The following is a 20,944-nucleotide window of genomic DNA, read 5'->3' on the forward strand; positions in this document are numbered from 1 at the left end:
ATTGTTTGCAGAATGAAGGGCACGGGAAGGGTGGAAGACAGAGATGAGGGAGGAGATGTAGAGGGGTGCAGCACTGTGGAGAGCTTTGTCGGTGAGAACAAGCAGTTTAAATTGGATTCTAAAATGTGTGGGCAACCAGTGCAATGACTGGCACTGGGCGTAGATATCGGAGTAGAGGTTGGACAGATACATGACCCTGGCTGCTGCATTAGGGATAGATTGGAGAGGGGAAAGTCTGGTGAGGGGGAGGTCAATTAATAGCGAGTTACAGTAATTGAGGCGTGAATGGATCAGGAAAACAATGAGAGATTTAGTTGTTTCCATAGTGAGAAAGGAATAGATTCTAGAGATATTTTTAAGGTGCAGGCAACATAGGTAGGTGAGAGATTAAATATAGGGGGTGAAGGAAAGATCAGTGTCAAATATAACACAGAGAAATCGGGCATGCCACCTAAATGTGATGGTAGTGCCCCACACTTTAGGTTCAGCTAGGACGGGTTCACAGCAACGTTACAAATTCCATTATTGTTTTCCGTTATAACATAGTTAAAACGGAAAATGACAGAATTTGCAAGACGGAATTCAAAACGGAATTATAGAGGTCTATGGGCAGCATAACAGATCCGTCTGGTTTCCATTACCCAGGACGGAAAACAAAGTTCTGTCTAAAGGACTTTGTTTTCCATCCTGGTATGTGGGTGGCCTGCACGATGATGTGCACATCCGTATATGAGACCTGCCTGTCATTCTGACGCACAGTAACTGTTTCGCTACCAGAAAGGACTAGCTATGCATGTTTCTGCATTGCACAGTGATGTACACCAGGATACATTCTCCCTAAATTTTAACTGCAGGCCGGGTAAGACCTGATTTAACATGCTTCGTGAAAATTAATTTGCTATGAAGCAAATTTTTGGGAACAATTTGGCTTAGCGACCGAGTAGAATTTTTTAAAACTTTGCTCATTTCTAGTCACCACTGTAGACAATGAATGGATGAGCGAACATTTTTTTCCATTTCTTTTGTGTCAGGCTGGGCTTAGAAAGTGAACAGCGGCAGGGACTGGAGCAATATCAGAATAGCAGCAGTGGGAAATCATTGAGGTAAGTAATGTTTCTTGTCTATTTTTAAAGGGCTTGTCCATGGTTTTACTATTAAGGACCTATCCTCAGGATAGGCCATCACTGTCTGATCAGGGGGGATCAGGCACTGGAAATAACTATACAGCTTCATCTATTGGTTACTGAAGCTCTGCTCCTATTCACTTCAGTATGACCTGTACTATAGTAGCCAGCTCCGGTCTCTACACAATGGAACTGTGTAATTCCAGCACTGACATCAGGGTACTGGAGCTTCTGCAGAACACCTGATCTGCAGAACCAGTTATTTACCTCTCCTCTCTTCTATGGTGTCCACACGGCCCTCTTCAATCTGTAGATATGCACGCACAACATGCTTATGCTGAGAACAACAAGCATTTTTTATTGTAACCTGGGACAACAAATTTTAAAGAGAATGAAGAAATTTTGAAATTAGCAATTTAAAATGTGTTGGGATTTGTGTTTTATTAGTGGAAATAGTGAGAAAAATATACAGATATCTTAAGCTATTATGTAGGTATTTTTTTGCTTTTCCCCATTAGATATTCTCTGGAGTTCATTGTCGGCCTGAATAACACTACGAAACATTTAGGCAGAAACATACAGACCACCAATGCCCAACTTGATGACTGAATGGCGAATATCTCCATGGCCACAGTGTATTTCCCACTGGCACTCAGATAGGCTGGAATAAAGGATATCCAGACACTAAGGAATGACACCATGCTGAAGGTTATGTACTTGGCTTCATTAAAACTGTCCGGTAGTCTTCTAGCCACAAAGGCAACAATGAAACTAATGGCAGCCAAAAGACTAAGATATCCCAACATGCACCAAAAGGCGATGGCTGAACCTTCGTTGCACTCAATTACGATGACCCCAGGCTTTGCATTTATGTTCTGTTCTGGAAATGGAGGAGAAAGAGACATCCAAAGAACACACAAGGTAAACTGCAAGCAGGTGCAGAGCATGATGGTTATGTAGGACACCCAAGTACTAGCTAACTTTTTTAGTTCACTTCCTGGCCTAGTTGCCATGAAAGCAAAAACCACCATGATAGTTTTGGCTAAAATACAAGACATGCAAAGAGCAAAAGTCAGACCAAAGGTAGCCTGGCGTAGTAAACAATTCAAAGCCACAGGGTATCCAATGAAGGCTAAAGAACAAAGGAAGCAAAGACAAAGAGATCCTAGAAGAAGACAACTCAGTGAGTAATTATTGGCTCTTACTACAGGAGTCTTCTTAAAATGAAAGAAAAGTCCAAAAATAGAAACTGGAATGCTTGAGGAGAAGATGCTGGTGGCTGCTAATGCAGCTCCCAGAGGTTCTTCAAAGGAGAGAAACTCTATCTCCTTTTCAAAACATCTGTCTTTTTGGAGATTAGGCCACTGATCCCATGGACACTGCATGCAAGCAAGAGAATCTGGAATACAATAACAGATACATGTAAGAGAGGGTCAATCTATGTAAAAAGATCTGGACTTTAGTCATGTATTTCACCTGTTTGGTTGGAAATCTCTCCTTGAGGGCAAGGAACACATTCGAAGCAACATATAGGTTGTCCTCTTCTCGAAACTTGTGTGAAGCCTGGAAGGCAACTCTTACTGCATACAGAATGGGGAATCTGAATGGCCAATGCAAGGAAAATACATCAACAGTTACACATTTTTCATTTTACTTGTTTATAGTAGACATCTACATGTGCTATTTCTGTGTTACTCAAGACTGTTACATGCAATAAGTGTAGACCCACTGTACCAGCCAACTGGTTTAGATTAGGGCTAACCCTAAGGGCGTTATCCCAATATTCCCCGTAATTCAGCCTTTAAACCCTATACAGTGATCTGGACGGGAGGAATCACTGGGCTGCTATCTCTTGAAATAACCCCCAGTGTGGTTTGTGGCTTACCCATTGTGTCAGAGACACAGAGAGGGATCAAAAAATATGCATAATTTGAGGCGAGATAAGTCTGAGGTCAGGGCAGGGGGCAATGGAGCAATACAAGGAACAGGCAAAAGTCAGGGCAGGTAGTCTGGCAGGTATTCGGGACAAGGGTATTCAGACAAATATTTGCACCTTCACTTGCATCTAGAGACTTGGAACCTAAACCTCAGGCATCCTACCCTTGGGAAAGGTTATTATATACCATTGGGGGGGCAGCCATGTGATGGGGAAAAATTTTGCATACCAGAAGACCTTCCAATAGGGATAAGCACACAGAGCACAGCCTGCAGAAGACTCCACATGTACTGTCAGTCAGTAAGACAAGAGGGTCTCTTGGGTGAGTAACGTGATGTCTGTGCCCACAAGGGACAGCAGGGCAGCGGTGGGCACACAACACCAGCTCAACAAAAATATGTCTCACCATCCAAGGTTAGGACTTGGTTAGATGCCTCTATCTATAAAGCTACTGTACATAACAGAAGTTAATGTATTATGTATGAAAAAAGCTTACTTGACCATGATTAAATGTCCACATTTCAACACCTGGGTCAAAATTAAGGGTCTTTCCTTCAGGCAATGTTATATCATAACTCCCGACTTTGACGTGTTGTATAATCCCATTCTCATTGGTCTGCCAGTAAACAATATCATAAATTGCAGGCGGGTCACCGTTTTCATCAAAGAATACTTCACGTCCACTGCCCAACTTTACTCGTGCAACCTGGATGAAGTGAGAAAGCTGCCAAGAAGGCAAATCAAATCTGTGTACTGTGTATGTATATTTTAATCATTGATGCTCCTAAATCCTTGCCCATCCTTGCTCTAGAGATAAAAACATCTGTCTAACAATCCCAATTAACATTCTATGATGCACCTAACTTGCAGTTGCCCCTATCATCAGGTTTCTGAGGGGATTCAAATGCACACCTGCCATAAAGAAAAGGATAGCCATGCTACAAGTTAAAAGTAACAGTGGGGGTGGGCCCCTGGCAAATGGCATTGTGACTCAACAACTTGAAACTTCTTCCACTAGTCACTCCATCATGGATCATAATAGGGTTAAAATCCATTATAAATGTAAACAGTGAGCAGAAGCTTCTTTTCTTAGTCCTTCTATTCATCATTTAAAGAGGACCTGTCACCAATCCAAGATATTTGATTTCTGACACTGCATATGTCAATCTGTAGTGACTAGCCACAGAGGTCTGGCTAGTCACTTTGCTTCTTTGCTAGGGGAGAACTGGGACTTCAGTTGAGACCATGCTGTAACATCACTGTACTATCTCTTCCGGGGCAGCATCTCACTCAGAACAAAGTGAAACGCCACTGTAGAGAAGGCTGTCTGATGAAGATCATCACAGCAGAGAAAAACTTCCCCTAGCAAAGAAGCAACATTACTAGCCACATTTCTGTGTTTATTCACTTCAGATTGGCATATTTGGTGTCAGAAATCTTGGGACATTACTAAAGAACGGAGGAGCACATAATCATAAGAGAAAATATCTCACGTTTTTTGGATTAATGATCGGTGCTCTTTAATTATTTCGCAGGGTCGTTCAATCAGATCTATTGTTATTTTCTCAACATAGATACTCTGCAAATGTTAAGAAACATTCCCCTATCAACCCTTCTCCAAAGAAAGATTTCTACCTGCCAGGGCTTTAAGTTCTTAATTTTTCCACAGCCCTCATTTTCAAGTGGTTCATTCTTCATATGACACTTGCACAAGTCATGAAAAGCCTCAGCTATGACATACAAGGCAGCATATAAGTTGTGTGCCCCTGGTAAGCTGGAGACATTACTGAAACTATTGAAGAAAGTCTTCAGGTCTTCCTTCTTGCCACACATGTTTATAGAATTATTGAGTAACTCAGTCACCATTTCCTTATTGTTAAGCTCACAGTCATATGTCCAAATATCTCCTGGTCCATGGAGGGGATGGATATTGTTGAGGTATTGTTGAAAATTGGGAATGACTGAGCTGTGAAAGGAAAAGCCAATTGATCCAGAAAGTATTGAAGAATATTTACTATCTGACAGTAATAGTGATGTAGACCAGGCCTCACTGGCTACAAAGATCTTCTCTGTTACATTGTTCTTTAACATCTCATTTAGAAGAGGCACCATTTCTGCATCTGTGGAGAAGACTATGACCACCATGGCAGATGACTCTCGAATGACTTTTGTAAGGTGTTGAGCATTCTTATCCTGACGGTTGGTCAAGATGTATTCCATAAAGGCAACACAAGCTCCAGCCTTATGGAGTTCTTGCTTAATGACTTGGATCCCCTGTTGGCCATAATCTTCACTCACGGCTACTAATCCAACCCAAGTCCATCCAAAATGCAACACAAGTTGTGCCAGACCCCTGGACTGAAAGACATCACTAGGTACAGTCCTGAAGAAGGAAGGAAATTGTGATCTTTCACTTAGAAGAGAGCTGGTTGAGTAGTGGCTGATCTACGATGAAAAACAAGAAAGTGTTCTTCAGGGTCTGGTCTTAAAAAGTTAAGGTCATAACAATTATAATATAAACAGGATTGTTAATATATTAGGGTTCTCCCTCCTGACCAGACCTGCAAATGGAAGCACACTTACCTGCAGTGTCAGACTGTGGTGCCTATCGCCCACCAGTGATTGTAGAGCTGCATGCAAAAATTACTTGACCCCCATTTTTAAATCTCTTAAATATCAATATATTTATTTTCAGTAGCAGTCATCTGCTTAATATAAGTATCAAACAGTTCTGAAGCTAACACTAAGCCTCAGAGTCATAAGAGTTATCTCAGCCACACAATACATCTATAATAATAAATGGGTTAGTTAGTTAGTTAAAAAATCTGTCCAGCTTTTTATATGATCGAATACGTTGTTTTAGATGCTGTACACGGAACAATGTAGTGCAGTCAGTGTACTGTGCAATGTGCCACCTGTCCAAGAGGTTGGGGAAACAAATTGCCAACCTACATCAGTGGCATAACTGGGGATTCACCTGTTCCCCTGTTGACCAGTCCAAGCCTGCTTACCTGCTTCCCAGTGCTTAGTCCAATCCCCACTATCGCCTATTCACTCAGGTCCCCTGTAGGGCTGAGCGAACCCGAGCGTTCGGGTTCGTACCAAACTTTACGGTGTTCGGCACCCGAACCCGAACATTTCAGTAAAAGTTCGGGTTCGGTGTTCGGGTAATATTAATATACCATCAGATCTGAGTTTTCTCCAATCTGATGGTATATTTTAACTTGAAGCATCCCCATCACCATGGGAACGCCTCTATGTTAGAATATACCATAGGATTTGAGTTAGATCGTGAAAACTCAGATCCGACAGTATATTCTAACACGGAGGCGTTCCCATAGTGATGGAGACACTTAAGTTAGACATAACTGCCCCCTGCTGCTTGGCAGCACCTGATCTCTTACAGGGGGCTGTGATCCTCACAATTAACACCTCAGGGCCAGACCCCCCTCCCTCCTCAGTATTAAAATCATTGGTGGCCAGTGCGGCCCCCCTTCCTCCCTCCCCAGTATTAAAATCAATAGTGGCCAGTGCGGCCCCCCCTCCCTAATAAAATCATTGGTGGCTAGTGCGGCCCCCCACCCCCACCCACCCCCTATTAAAATCATTGGTGTCTAGTGCGGCCCACCCACCCCCTATTAAAATCATTGGTGTCCAGTGTGGCCTCCATTCTCCCCCCCCCAATTAAAATCATTGGTTAACAACCCCCCTCTCCCCATCATTGGTGGCAGCGGAGTGGCAGTTCCGATCGGAGTCCCAGTTTAATCGCTGGGGCTCCGATCGGTTACTATGGCAGCCAGGACGCTACTGCAGTCCTGGCTGCCATGGTTACTTAGCACAGACCTGTCACTTACCAGTGGGAAGAGCGACCGGGCGGCCACAGACAGCGCATGTAAGTATAATGCTGCTAAAAGTGCTAAGTAACCATGGCAGCCAGGATTGCAGTAGCATCCTGGCTGCCATGGTAACCGATCAGAGCCCCAGCGATTAAACTGGGACTCCGATCGGAACTGCCGCTATGCTGCCACCAATGATGGGGCGGGAGGGGGGTTGTTAACCTGTGGCCACTGCCACCAATGATTTTAATTAGGGGTGGGGGGGAGGGGAGGCCGCACTGGACTCCAATGATTTTAATAGGGGAGGGGCCACACTAACCACCAATGATTTTAATAGGGGGGGGTTGGGGTAGGGGGGTCGCACTGGCCACCAATGATTTTAATACTGGGGAGGGAGGGAGGGTGGGCCCACACTGGCCACCAATGATTTTAATACTGGGGAGGGAGGGGGGTCTGCCCCTGCTGCCTGCGGCACCTGAGGGGTTAATTGTGCGGATCACAGCCTCCTGTAAGAGATCGGGTGCTGCCAGGCAGCAGGGGGCAGTTATGTACACAGTTCTTAGTATATTCTAACTCGAAGCGTCCCCATCACCATCGGAACGCCTTTGTGTTAGAATATACTGTCGGATCTGAGTTTTCACGTTTGTGAAAACTCAGATCTGAAAAAGCTAATACTATTATATTATATAAATAATAAAGTGAAGTTCAGGTCCCCATTGACTTCAATGGGGTTCGGGTTCGGGTCCAAGTTCATATCAAGTTCGGGTCCCGAACCGAACTTTTTTTTAAAGTTCGGCCGAACTCCCCGAACCCGAACATCTAGGTGTTCGCTCAACTCTAGTCCCCTGCTGTCAACATCCACTTTGAACAAATTGCAGCCAATGATTGGACAACTAATGTGATGCAAGGGAGGAAGGTCACTACTGTGACCAGTCATTGTCTGCACCCACGTCAAAATGAATTTTAACAGGAGGGGACCTGAGGAAGCCAGCCAGTGAGCAAAGGAGCTGGGACGTAGCATCAGGTACCAGGTAAATATTATTCCCTTTGCAGGTCTGACCACGAAGCAAGGTCTGGCCGAAAAAAAAACAAAAGATGAGCAACTCCTTTAAATTGTTTTTCTGTGGTCCTAATATTGATGACCTAACCTCACGATGAGTCATCAATATCTGTGGTGTGTCGTCACCTTTTGCCTGCAGCGGCCAGTGCCAAAACTGCCACCTTGAACAGAACTGAAAGCATAGTTCCAAGCAAAGTGTATTGGCTGTGTCGGATTAATGCAGCTCAGCTCCCATATCTTCTGCTGGATCTTAGGACCAATTAGTTTGGCAGAGCCTAATTCATCTGGAAAATCCTATCGATTTGATTGTACAATCCTTCCATTATAACACATATAAAGTTTTACCTATTTGCCTATAAGGTATTTTTCTGCTTCCCTTCCGCAAAAAACAGGCCCACTTGGACAACCCCATTTCTAAATGAAGATTCATTGACATTGAGCTCTCCTTTGACACATAAGACACTAGAGAAATCTGTTGGCAACCATATGTTTCTCCTGCCAGGGCAGCTAAAATGTGATCTGAATCACCAGAAGCTCAGGACACTCTGCTATCTGCACCAAATATTTTATACTGCAGCACTCATTATTATGATTGTCTGCAGTGTAAAAACACAAGCCCACCATGACTTACCAGGAAATCAGTGATAGAGAGCTGATCTCCATCTCAACATGGACAGAATGATTCCAAATTACAAGCCACTAAACCAGACAAAGAGGAATACCAGATAACTTCAGCACATGTCAAGAACTATCAGGCTATACCTGTGGGTATCTGTACAAGCCAAGTATATGAGCCATTAATATTGAAAAGGTTGATATTGAATGTCCAATAATAGCAGCCACTGATGGTCCATCCTGGCAAGAATAATTGGGGATCCCTTTTTCCTGTCCTGTTAGAAGCATTTGAGTAGCATCCACTTCTTGGTGGAGGCCAGCACAGGAGTCATACACCCAGAATCCCAAAGTAGCATTTGGCAAAAGATCTGGACTTCTATTAATTTCCTCCACGGTAAAGCGTAAGGCCTGGAATTGCTGTAACACCTCAAAACTAAACCTGTAATAGACAAAAGAGAACCTGACTCAGGACATCCAATGGAAATACTTTATCAATTTGAATAACTTAATGAATTTTAGGAATTGTCCTTCTTGGTGTTGCAATTTTGATCAGTGTAGATAAAAAAAGACTTTCTGGATTACAGTAATTTAGTGGGATATTATTATCCCCATTGATAGCTACTAACCTTGCTCTTGAGAGAAAATGTATTTTCTCTTCCTCCTTCTGACTACAGACTTAACATGTCCTTCCATTTTTAGCAACTTTTCACACATTATAAATATGTGAGAAGATGACATTGAGCTGTTATCTCCACCAGTAACTAGAACCAAAGGGTACCAGCTTAATTTCCATTTTCTCCCATGGTAGCAGCAGTATCGTTAGTGCAGAGGTCCTGTGACCTCCAAGTCAAAAGCCAGAGAACCATGATTCTACAACACTACAATACTGCAATATGTATTTTGGAGATCTTAAAAAGCAGAAGACATTACTCACATTTTGCAGGCTCCTTGTGGAGGACTGATTGTGAAGTCAATCTCTGGATATTCTTTGTCAAGATGAATTGGAAGGATGACCCCAATCAGGACATTTCCCCTCTCCCGGGAACCCATGAGGGTTAAGCCACTCAGCCTACACCCAAGCTGGTCTGAATGAGAGGTTGGCATCATAAAAGAAAGGATAAGATGCCACAGAGACAAGTAGACATGGAATATGAGTCTAGGATAAAGGATATGGTAAAATAATGAAGATAGCCAGCAATATTCTGTCATGTACTGTGGATATTTCCAATTAACCAGGCCCAGAATGCTAAGGTAGGGCATAAACAGATATAGCAGTGTTGAGTTATGTTACTGAACTGTTTTTCTCCACTACAATTACTCACTGACTTACGATAACATATCAGGTTTAGGAGATAACACACTGAGATATTTTCATGCATTACGTCAAATGAGAAGTGCACCGCTACTACACCAATACCCGATGATGAATGGGTTAGTATAGATGTACATATACAGCCTGAAAAAGTGGATAATCACAAGGGTAAAATATAATTCATTTTACGGGCCCTGCTGTAACTGACTATGGAACAATGGGTCCCCTATGGACATGGGCCACTGGGCACTGTCAGTCAATGCTTGGCTCCCTAATAACTCAAGCAAAATACTGTCACAGTTTTACTAAATTGGCATCGACAAACTGCATTGGCCAAACCTGGAAGTGGAATATAAGGCTACTTTCACATCAGCGACTTTGAGATCCGGTAGGGGATCTCAAAAACACAGAAAAAAAAAAGCTTCCATTGTAAAAATAAAACTGGCTGCATCCATTCAGAATGGAAGCGGTTGTATTATATGGCAAATGAAGAAACCGTATCCGTCACTAAAACCATTTTAAGTCATTGGGTGCCAGATCCGTTTTTTTTTTTCGTGTCTTTTCATTGACTTACATGGTTTTTGGTGCCGGATCCGACTTGTTTGCAGCGATTTTGTGTCCAGCATGGGAACACAACAAACCCTAATGGAATGCATTCTGGTGCACTATGTTCCATTTTGGTCAGTTTTGTCTCCATTGAGAATGAATAGGGACAAAACTGAAGCATTGTGCTGTGGTTTTGAGAGCCTGTGTCGGATCTCAAAACGGACAGTGCAACACTGACGTGAAAGTAGCCTAAGAGATTACCTGGTATTCAACCTTTAACCCCAATACAAGAGTCTAGACTTCACTGCAGAGAATTCTCAGGTCATAACTAATGGAGGTCAACAGCTGATGTTATGCTAGAATGTGATCTCAGAACACAGTACCGAATTGGTAGGTAGAAGTCATAGTCAGGCCATCACAGGTCAGGGCAGCCAGAGTCTGGACAATATGGTAATGAGGCGGACAGGTAAAGCAGCAAGGTCAAAGGATAAGCCAATCACAAGCCAGGATTACAATTCAACAGGATACCTTAGCAGGATACAGGAAGCAAATGGGCCTATTACTCAGGCATAAGAAACTGGGGGAAGGGCCCAAAATAAGGCAATTGACTGAATAAATGGATCTTGGTTTGTGCAAGTCCTTTAAAAGACAGGAGTCCATGTGTGTGCTAGGGACTAGGGAGCAACAGGAGATCTGACATGAGAGGCATAGTGGCAAGGAGGTGTCTAAACCCAGCATCCCTAGGCTTCAGTATAGGAAAGATGCCTAGATTGCCAGGCATACAAATACTCAGGCAGAGGACAGTGGGATGGACATCCTGTGGAGAGCAGCAAACAGAGGCAATGGGAGGTTTAGCGGACAAAGAATGACACATGATAAATGCACGCATAGGCACTCATAAAATCCAGGCTTCACTACTTTAACACTATCATCTGTGGTGTCCAACAATCAAACTAGTACTGCAAACCTGACTAGATAACAGCTAAGGCAATGGCTTATTTCTTGCGGCAACAAAGGATAAGGAATATTGAAATCAGGACACTATTGTACGCAATAAATAGTTGGTTAGTGGGTGGATTCAAGCAGCTTTCTTGTAAAGGGTATGGGCACCTACAACAGTGCTTGAAAGTTTTCTGAACCCTTCAGAACTTTTCTGTATTTCTCAGATTTTTACACAAGCCTTATAGTAGATAAAGATAACCAAGTCAAAAAAATTAGCCAAAAATATTAGACATTTAATAGACATTAATTTATTGAGAAAAATGATCCAATATCACATACATGTGAGTGACAAAATAATGTGAACTTTTAAGATTAACAGATAATCTAATGGTAAAATGAGTCGGGTGTTTTGATCAATCAGGTGTGAGTAGGTGAGCTGCTTATTTATATAGATATAAATATAGATATATTATTGTGGGAGTGTATCATGGTATAAACAACGGAGATTCCTGAGGACCTCAGAAGAAGAGTTGTTCATGCTTATCAGGCTGGAAAAGGTTACAAAACCATTTCTAAATAGCTTGAACTTCACCAATCCACAGCCAGACAGATTGTATACAAAAGAATGAAATTTAAGAGCATTATTATTAGTGTTGAGTGAACTTGTGTTTTAAGTTCGGCGTCTAAAGTTCGGGTTATCAAAGAATCGCGTTATGGATTCCGCTACCACGGACCATAACGGAATTTAGAATCCTCATTCGATTTGTGAAGCACGGTGGTGGTAGTATTATGATATTGACCTCTTTTGCTGCATCTAGGCAAGAATGGCTTGCTATCATTGGTGGAACAATGGATTCTGAATCATACCAGCAAATTTTAAAGTAAAATGTCAGGACACCTGTGAGATGAATCTCAAGAGAATGTGGGTTATGCAGCATGAAAAGGCCCCTAAGCACACAAGTCGTTCTACCAAAGAAGTTAAAGTTTTGGAATAGCCAAGTTAATGTCCTGACCTTATTCCAATGGAAATGTTGTGGAAGGACCTGAAGCGAGCAGTTCATGGGAGGAAACCCACGAACATAACAGAGGTGAAGCTGTTTTGTAGAGAGAAATAGAATAAAAAATTCCAACAAGCCGATGTGCATGACTAATATACAGCAGTTGGTGATTTGTGGGGGTCCTAGTGGTCTAGTTATTAGTGATCAGATATTGATCATCTATCCTGTGGCTAGGTTAAAGTGTCCTTTATGGGACAACACCGTTAAGTAATGACTTGGATTGTCCACAGAAGATAATGTAACATCCAATCTAATATCTTTCAGTTTTGAGTTATCCTTCTAGCTAATGACTGCACTCTCATCAATAGAGATGAGCGAATTGAATCCCACAATGTGGAATTCGATCCGAATTTGAGGATAAATTTGATTCGCCTCGAAGCCGAATTTCCCTGTGCTTTGTGTCAGCGAATCAATTTAGGCTGAAATAGTGTAAAAAACTAAAAAATTCAAACTTACCTCCTCCATTTGCTCGTGACGGGCCGCCAGCCTCCATCTTAATTGAAGATCTCGGCTGAAATCCCGTGCGTGGTGACGTATGATGTCACCACGCTGGCCAGCGTGATGACGCACAGATGTAGTATAGTTGACACTCATGCTTTATGAGACGTATTATCTAAACTAAATGCTTTAAGCAAACACCTTCAATTGCTTTTCAATGGCTTTTGTTTCAAGATAACACGATGAGTTAAGAAATTTGAGTTTAAGTGTTAACCCTGCTACATCTGTAATCTTGCGCCGTGTGAGATTTTGCTCGAGATCTTCAAGCAAGATGGTGGCGGCCGGCCCGTCGCGAGCAAATGGAGGCAGTAAGTTTGATAGAAAAAAAAATATTTTGTTAATTTTTACTGTTTTTACACTCAGATGCCGCGATCATGTATGAACGCTGCATCTGAGTGGTACAATGACGGGGGCGGCGCTATCGCAGCTCCCTATCATTGCATCCGCTAAAAAATGCGCTTCGTGATGAAGTAATTCGTCACAAAGAAAAATATTTTTGTAAAATTCTGTAAATCAACCGAATCAAACTTTTTAATTATTTGATCATCTCTACTCATCAAACTTCATGGACTGCTACCAAGGCCACTCTATTCCCTCTCGAAACCCACCTCTAATATTGTGGTCATCCTTACCTCATCTCCACTTTCAAGATAAAGCTTTCCTCTCGTCTCTGCACATCCAGCATTTATATGCACAATAATTAAAATTTCCCAGTTCTCAAGGGTTTGTTCATGTTAACCCCTTGTTGGTAGCTGTCTGGTCTGTTAACTATAGTCGGTGTGTCTCAGCTGGTGTCAGAGTGTGGCAAGGATATTTATAACAGCGATTAATTCATTCAAGGAAAATTCCCTGGTCGGGCTTAATAGACAGAACTACGACTTATTTCCCAAAAGTATATTTACTAGGGAAATGGAAAATTCTATTTTATTTATCATAATATCTTTAATATTATTTGTTCTTTTCCAATTTTTTTTCTATTTTATTTACACATACAGTACACTCTATGATTTTTTGTTCATATTGCAATTATTGTTTTCGAATGTAGGTGGCCATAATGGAGAATTAATGATATTCAGTAGAGTAGATTTTCTGTATATGAAATAACGCTGTACTACCAACAAAGGAGGCATCGTCTATTTTGGATCCTAAACCACTGACCAGAGTGGACAGGGGCAACAAAAAGCTTCTCACTGTGGAGGACCTGTCCAGTCCTGTATTACACAGACAACTCATTAATTTGAATGTGCTCCAGAGAAAATAAACAATTTCTTAGAGATTAGAGCTGATCACACTAGGGGGCCAGTAGGTGGATACTCTATGATCAGCTGATAGCCAAAGGATCCTTAGAACAGATATGAATTGCTCAAAAGTTGAAGATCTTTAACCCCTTACTGACACGGCCATATTTCACCTTAAGGAACAGGCCATTTTTTGCAAATCTGACCAGTGTCACTTTATGTGTGAATAACTTTAAAACGCTTTTACTTATCCAGGCCATTCTGAGATTGTTTTTTTGTTTTGTTTTATATTGTACTTCATGTCACTGGTTGGTAAAATGGAGTAAACAAAATTCATTTTTGTTTATAAAAAAAATACTAAATTTACCCAAAATTTAGAAAAATGTCTCTACTTCTATAATACATAGTAATACCTCCAAAAATAGTTATTACTTTACATTCCCTATATTTCTACTTCATGTTTGGATCATTTTGGAAATGCAATAAAAAAAATTGTGCATGTTACAAGGCTTAGAAGTTTAGAAGCAAATCTTGAAATTGTTCAGAAATTTTCAAAAACCCACTTTTTAAGGACCAGTTCAGTCACTTTGTGAGGCTAACATAATAGAAACCACCTAAAAATGACCCCATTCTAGAAAATACACTCCTCAAGGTATTCAAAACTCATTTTACAAATGTCGTTCACCCTTTAGGTGCTCCACAAGAGTTAATGGCAAATGGAGATAAAATTTCAGAATTTCGATTTTTGGGCAAATTTTAATAAAGTTTTTCCAGTAACAAAGCAAGGGTTAACAGCCAAACTAAACTCAATATTTATTGCTCTGATTCTTTAGTTTACAGAAACACCCTATATGTGGTTGTAAACTACTGTACGGGCACACGATAAGGCGTAGAGAGAAAGGAGCGCTGTGTGGTTTTGTCACGACCATGGCCATGGTCGTGACTCCTGAACCACTTGCTATTGCCTGCGGTTTGGTTGGTTGTTCAATCACAGGTGAGGGCCGCTAGTTTGTTACCTCACTTGTGGTTGCCGCTGGCAACATTAGGTATGTGGCAGTAGAGCAGCTGGAGCTGGTTGCTAGGCTGCTCGCTGTCATAGCAGGCGGTTGTCTGTGGCAACTTGTGTGATAGGTGTGCACTTTCCATGTTTGGTGTGCACGGGGTTGTTTGTGTGTTCACTTCCCCTTTAAGTTGCTGTCTTCCCTTCCCTGGTGTTGAAAGGGTTAACTTCCTTCCTAGTGTGTGTGCACTGGGTGTGTCTGAGTGTGGGTGTGGCTAATTGGGCCTATATAGCTTCTGATGTGATTAAGAAGTCTGAGGGGTACTTCAGCTATGTAAGCTGGAGTCATCCTCCTTATTATTTTAAATCTGCCAGTGACGGCCACCCTTGTGGTCATAGATGTTTATATGTTCAGTTGATGTTGTATTCCTTTTGTTATTTAATGCAGCGATGGATCTGGGTTCCTGTGTGTGTATGTGTGTTGGCTGTGTCCATTTAAGTATGGTGTGGACATCAGCGTGTCAGCACAGGGATTTAGTCAGCAAGGCTGTGGCAGGTAGGTGGAACTAGTGCAGTTCACCTGCCATATCCATAGGTCTGTTTTTGTACCCCTTCTCCTTGTAGCTTGGCCAGTGAGACTCCTGTTCCTCCGTGCCTAGGAGGAACAGGTCGTCTTATCCTGCTCCTTGTTCCAGGGCAATCCTGAGGGCTAGGAGGGAATATTAGGTTCCGGTGTATGAGCCCTCCCACCATCAGGGTTGGCTCATATGGTTAGGAGTCAGGGTCAGGTTAGGGACGCGTTAGAAGGTGACCTGCTCCCTAATTCTGTCGTCCTGGCCGAGCAGCGACCAGCATCATCTGGCATGGCACGGCTGAGGGTTTTCCCCATCCTCAGCCGTGACAGGTTTTTGTAAGACAGATTTTGCTGGACTGGTTTATTTACAGCATGTTCCATTTGAAGCCCCCCTGATGCACCCCTAGAGTCGAAACTCCATAAAAGTGACCCCATCTAAGGAACTACACCCCTCAAGGTATTCAAAACGGATTTTTACAAATGTCGTTAACCCTTTAGGTGTTCCACAAGAGTTATTGGCAAACGGAGATCAAATTTAAGAATTAAAATTTTTGGGCAAATTTTCCATTTTAATCCATTTTTTTCAGTAACAAAACGAGGGTTAACAGCCAAACAAAACTCAATATTTATTGCCCTGATTCTGTAGTTTGCAGAAACAAGCCATATGGGGTTGTAAACTACTTTACGGGCACACGGTAGGGTGTAGACGGAAAGAAGCGCCGCGTGGTTTTTGAAAGGCAGATTTTGCTGGACTGGTTTATTTACACCATGTCCCATTTGAAGCCCCCCTGATGCACCCCTAGAGTAGAAACTCAATAAAAGTGACCCCATTTTGGAAACTACGGGATAAGGTGGCAGTTTTGTTGGGACTATTTTTAGGGTACATATGATTTTTGGTTGCTCTATATTACATTTTTGTGAGGCAAGGTTACCAAAAATAGAAATTCTGAAACTTCATCTCCATTTGCCATAAACGGTTGAGGAACACATAAAGGGTTAATAACGTTTGTAAAATCAGTTTTAAATACCTTAAGGGGTGTAGTTTCTTAGATGGGGTCACTTTTATGGAATTTTTACTCTAGGGGTGCATCAGGGGGGCTTCAAATGGGACATGGTGCCCAAAAAAAAGGCCATTAAAATCTTCCTTCCAGAAACCATACAGCGTTCTTTTCCTTCTGTGCCCTGCCGTTTGGTCATACAGCAGTTTACAAACACATATGGGGTGTTTCTGTAAACTGCAGAATCAGGGTAATAAATATAAAGTTTTGTTTGGCTGTTAACCCTTGCTTTGTTACTGGAAAAAATGGATTAAAATGAAAAATTTGCCCAAAAATTGCTGTTTTTACACAGTTATTATTTTATTTTTTGGACTGTGTTCATCTGAGGGGTTAGGTCATGGGGTATTTTTATAGAAGAGATTCTTACTGACATGGCAATGCCTAATATGTCTACTTTTTTAAATTTATTTAGGTTTTACACTACATCATCCTTTTATAAACAAAAAAAAATAACATTTTAGTATCTCCATAGTCTGAGTCAGTTTATTTTTTATTTTTAGTCGATTGTCTTAGGTAGGAGCTCATTTTTTGCGGGATGAGAGGACGGTTTTATTGGCACTATTTTGGGGGGCATATGACTTTTTGATCACTTGCTATTATACTTTTTGTGATGTAAGGTGACAAAAATACCTTTTTTTGCACCGTTTTTATTTAATTTTTTAGACTGTATTCATCTGAGGGGATATGGCCATGGAATATATTTATAGAGCAGATTATTACGGACGCGGCGATACCTAATATGTCTACTTTTTTATTTATTTTAGTTTTACAAAATAATACAAAATAATATTAAAAAAAAAATTGTTTTAATGTCTTAAGTCTGAGAACAATAGTTTTTTTTTTTTCGTTTGCCAGTGGCTAAATGGAATTAAAATTGGGGAAGGGGATTATAAATTTAGTACTCCATGGAAGTGTGGTACTCCCCGATAGTGATGTCCCGAGCTATTCGCCGGCGAACAGTTCCCGGGGAACATAGCTTGTTCGCGTTCGGCGCGGCGGGCGAACATATGCGATGTTCGGTCCGCCCCCTATACATCATCATTGAGTAAACTTTGACCCCTCCCAGACCCTCCCACCTCCTGGACAGTATCCATTTTAGATTCATTCTGAAGCTGCATTCTTAGTGAGAGGAGGGAGAGTGTAGCTGCTGCTGATTCAATAGGGAAATTGTTAGCTAGGGCATTGTTCTGTGTCCACAGACTCATCTGCTGTAAGGGCAGCATCCTGACAGCACCCCAAAAAGCCCTTTTTAGGGCTGGTACATCAGTCTGCTTTTTTTTATTTATATATATAAATAAAAAATATATATGTACTGGGTGGCCACGCTACTAGAACCAAATTACTAACAGTCAGAAAGGATGCAGCAGTTCAAAACCAAACTAAAAAATATGCTTTACACACCTTCTAAGGGGGATGTCACAGCACAAAGGGAATCTAACTGGGGAAGAGGTCAAAGTAATCCTCCTTCTACCACGACCACGGCGGCAAGGACAGGACGCTTTACAGATGTGTTGTTGATGGAGGACATGCAGAGCTTTTTCAGTCCTACACATCGCCACAGCCCTTCGCGATCCAGCCTTAGAGAACGACTCGACTGACAGGTAGCAGTCTACCTCGCCTTAACTGCAGATATCGAGGAGCGATGAACCCCTTGACTACTGGGTGTGCAGGCTTGACCTGTGGCCTGAGCTATTCCAGTTTGCTATAGAACTTCTGGCCTGCTCCGCTTCAAGTGTCCTGTCAGAAAGGACCTTCAGTGCAGCAGGAGGCATTGTCACTGACAAAAGAAGTCGCCTCGGTCCAAAAAGTGTTGATTACCTCACCTTTATTAAGATGAATGAGGCATGGATCCCGAAGGGACTGACAGTGGGGGATACGTTTGACTAACAAAAGGCCTGATGACATGCCTTGGCCTCAAAATGGTCCCCACGCTGCTGTATTTAATGTCTGCATACCGGATGACTTTCGTGAATTCTACGCCACCAACTAGGGTTCAAGCCGCAATGTTTTAGTCACCTTTCTGCCTGGAATACATCAATTTTTCCGGCCGCTGCTCCAGCAGCGGCTGCAACAATACCTAATTTTTCAGGCATGTGTACATGCCTAATTTTTCTGGCCTCTGGTGCTGCACTGTGGCTGCAAAAACAAAAAACAAAAAAAGGCACATACATGTGTCAATTCCCCTTCGTGATCGGTACCTTGTTGTGGTGAAGGGGCTTGCGTATCACAATGAAGCGATCATCACCTCTATGAGTGTGTTGGCAATGTTGCCACACCCCAGATGATAAGGCCGTTGCTTCATTATGATCAGACTAAAAGCGATCGGCTGGATAATTTTTTATAGAAAAAACATAAATTTTCTTTTTTTTTAAGTTGTATGGGTTTTTAATACATAAAATAAAACAAATCATAATAAAGTCTCTTAATAGTTTATTAGAAATAATGCAGACAATTTAAAAAATCCCCATCAATTCCAATACAAAGCAAGTACAAAGCTCAGAACTAAATTATTTCAGGATGTCGTAATGGTTCGTTAATTCGACAATAGTTAATCAATTCGACACACGTCCCCGGATAGGGGACGTAACAGGGATTAAACTGATAGGAATAGTACTAGTTAAGACACCACTCATATAGGGTGTCACAGCACATTGCTCCGTGCACGCGCAGTGCCCCAACTTGGGAGTAAGAGGACCGACCAAGCTGTTTTTTCCATCTCCCGGTTCCTAAAATTAATTCAGTTTGGTGTATCAGAGTTTGGTCTGTCACTGTGAAGGCAGTCAAAGGTACCTGGCCTAATTTTTTTTTCACAAAAGGCAATCCCTGATATGGGGTGTAACAGGGATTAAACTGATGAGAAGAGAACTACAGAAAATACCACTCATATCGGGTGTGACAGTAAATTGCACGGCGCAGACGCAGTGACGGTGGATTCAAACAAAGGGGAGGGAGCCAGCGTTTTTTTAACCATCTCCCCGTTCGAAAAATCAATTCAATAAATGGACCCCAGATTGGGGACGTAACAGGGATTAAACTGATGAGAAGAGAACTACAGAAAATAACACTCATATCGGGTGTGAGAGTAAATTGCACGGCGCAGACACATTGACCGTGGATTCAAACAAAGGGGAGGGAGCCAGCGTTTTTTTAACCATCTCCCCGTTCGAAAAATCTATTCAATTCACCTATCGGGGACCCTTGGTGTTGTACGTGGCTGGGTGGAGGAAGAAACCTTCAATGACATCAACGGGACATGGCTAGCTTGGTATCCAACCTTGTGCAAATGGGGAGTTTGCGGTTGGGCAAATGGACTGTTTGCGGTTGTTTGCGGTGCATTAAAAGGGGAGTTTGGTCTGTCAATGTCTGTGAAGCGGGCGTAACCCTTACACTACCTGATTGATACAACATCATACCTGATCGTATACACACACTGGATGTTTTAAACCACATTGTTCAAAAAAATTTAGGATTGTTAGGTGATTTATGCCCTTTATGGATTAAAACCCAACTCTGCGTCAACTATGTAATTTTCCATGAGAGTTTTGCCATGGATCCCCCTCTGGCATGCCACAGTCCAGGTGTTAGTCCCCTTGAAACAACTTTTCCATCACTACTTTGGCTAGAAAGAGTCCCTGTGGGTTTTAAAATTCGCCTGCCTATTGAAGTCAATGCGGTTCGCCCGTTCGCGAACATTAGCAAAAATTTGCGTTCGTGAACGGAAAATTTTATGTTTGCAACATCTCTACTCCCTGAAGCCACCATCAATGCAGAGGCCCGGATGATCGGGGCACGTGTCACATTGAGTGGTGGTGTCCTTCCGTATCCCCCTCCTGTGACACACTCTGCACTTTTTTGGGGACCGTCCATTCTTTCCAGTATGGGGGACTACACCTGGAAAGTGTTGGCCAGGGACGATCCGGGCGCCTCCAGTTCCCGAAGTACTCCGGCCTATTCTTTCCCGGTCAGAAAAGATCAGGGCCTTGAGGACTGCCTCATAGAACTGCAGGAATTTCCCTGTGTTGCCAGCACTCCAGGACAGCACAAAAGAGTTGTACAAGGCAACCTGTACCAAGTAGACTGCAACTTTTTTGTACCATGCCTGGGTTTTGCCCATGGCATTATATGGCTTGAGGACTTGATCAGAGAG

General features: G+C 42.3%; 1 pseudogene; it reads right to left on the minus strand.

Moving 5' to 3' along the window:
* Nucleotides 1–1,609: 1,609 nt before the first annotated feature.
* Nucleotides 1,610–9,621, minus strand: LOC122925509 (annotated as a pseudogene).
* Nucleotides 9,622–20,944: the final 11,323 nt, after the last annotated feature.

The sequence above is a fragment of the Bufo gargarizans genome, chromosome 2 (genome assembly GCF_014858855.1).
Source record: "Bufo gargarizans isolate SCDJY-AF-19 chromosome 2, ASM1485885v1, whole genome shotgun sequence".
Lineage (NCBI taxonomy): Eukaryota > Metazoa > Chordata > Amphibia > Anura > Bufonidae > Bufo > Bufo gargarizans.